Genomic DNA, 2022 nt, shown 5'->3' with positions numbered 1-2022 from the left:
CAGATCATCAGTTTTACATTCAACAAATCATACACCTTGTTTCATTACAATGATTATAATTCCCTCCATGTACCATCAGTTAACAGTATTTCTCTCAATTCACTTTAGCTTTTTTGAAAAAACAAAAACAAAAAAACACTCAGGCACATATAATAATTTACATCTCCAAAGGGCACATTCTGCAAGTCTGCCTCCTGGCCACCATCTCTTAGTCCCTCTCTTCCCATAAATCTAGAGTCCTCCCCCTCTTCATGACCCCATCTCTGCCTCTGTCTCTGGTGTTGCTGCTTCTCTGGATAAGGTCCCGCATTCTGCTTGTGCTCTTCTCCCTTAATGGTCCTAGGGTCCTCAGTTTCTGGACTGTAAGATTAACCATTCCCTTGTTTTTGTTACAAAACATCTACCTTTACAATTGTGACAGTTGCAATTAGTCATGATAACAATTATTCATTGTTGAATCATATGAATCTTATCCTCATCTCTTTTCACCAGACCCATCTAGACAAGATGAAAACTATTCAGTGCGGACTCTTCCATTTCCCCCCACCCCCGCCATACTCTTAAACTAAACTCCCTCTTGAAACCTTGTAAGCCAGTCACTTCGTGCCTTTATGGCACCCTCATTTTAGGTAGCCAATGTCTAAGATGTCCGTCCCTATCTACCCTGTATACAGAGGGGATAGCGTTGATACTTGATGTGAAGACTCCTTCCCTCTCTGTTGGTATTTTGAGTCACTGTCTCCATGAGTATAGGTCAGGTTCATCAAGTTGTAGCAATTTACCCTTCTTTCCTTTATCCAAAAAAAAAATTTTTTTTTTCTGTAATCTTCCTCTAGTTGAGTTCTGATTATCAAGCCATTGAGGCTAGGTCAAATGGGTACTGTCTGCAGATTTGGGTGTTCTTGTGCATCTCCCCTCACTTCATGTTAGCTGAATGCTTCACTCTCAGCTCTAGCCCTCTGTGGCTATGTCCTTGTCCAAGGGCTCAAGTGTCTCCAGGTCTCACCACCCTTTGGACCAACCAGCCCTTCCTCTTGTCTCTTTCATCTCCAGGTCAACGGGAATCAATGAACTGTGGTTGAATTCAGCCCATTTCTTCATTGATCCCTTTCTGTCTCTTCCTGTCACCAGTAGACCAGTGTGGTCACCAGCAAGCTTACATGCCTGTTTGTGTGTTCCCTTTGAGTATCAGTCTTAGAGGGGTCCTGAAGGAACTTAATTGCTTGCCTTGATGGATTCCTGGTGAACAGCTTGCTTATTCTTGTAGTAGCCAGTCATGCTGACATTTTTGTTTTGGGTTTTTCCTGATGATCTTTCTTTGAAGATTTAGCTTCTGTTGCTATAGCTATTCCAGACTGGTCTGTTTGTCCTTGCTAGTGGGAATGTCCCACTTCATAAGGTTCTGGATGGGACTCAGCTTTCCACCTAAGGTCCTATACTCTGCAAAGGCTTTGCAAGAGGCCTATTTCACTGGGCAAGTTCTAGAACCCCTTTTAGGTATTCTAATCATTTATGGGCTGAAGACCGGCTTACAAGTTTTCTGTAATCATGTTTCCCAACATTCCTTTCTATCCCAGTCAAGTGGCTATTTTACAATAGTAGGCAAGGAAAACCAATATTCATTATTAGTATTCATTAGTATTATTTCCCCTCGTCAAACCATGCCTAGATCCCTGTATCATAGAGCCCTGTGGTTCCAAGGATGAGCATGCATCACTGTTTACCTCTGTCCCACTTAGGCCATGCAAACATGTCTCAGTCTTCTACTATCTATCTTGTTCTTCCACCTCCTCCTCCTTATTGTATTGCCCGCCCCAACACCTGAACTAAACCTCCCACCCCACCCCCACTGTTGTGGTTATCTTATACTCCATTAGTTTTACCCTCCATTTAAGACAGTCTATTTTATCCTGTAATCTACCTGACCTTCTCACCCCCTGGTTCTCTGTTCCTCTGTGTTTACCTTCTTTACATGATAATTGTTTTGATCATAGACTGACCTCCCAGATCCTCTGTTCTTAT

The sequence above is a fragment of the Chrysochloris asiatica genome, unplaced genomic scaffold (assembly GCF_000296735.1).
Source record: "Chrysochloris asiatica unplaced genomic scaffold, ChrAsi1.0 scaffold00127, whole genome shotgun sequence".
NCBI lineage: Eukaryota > Metazoa > Chordata > Mammalia > Afrosoricida > Chrysochloridae > Chrysochloris > Chrysochloris asiatica.
This window is presented reverse-complemented; position numbering follows the sequence as displayed.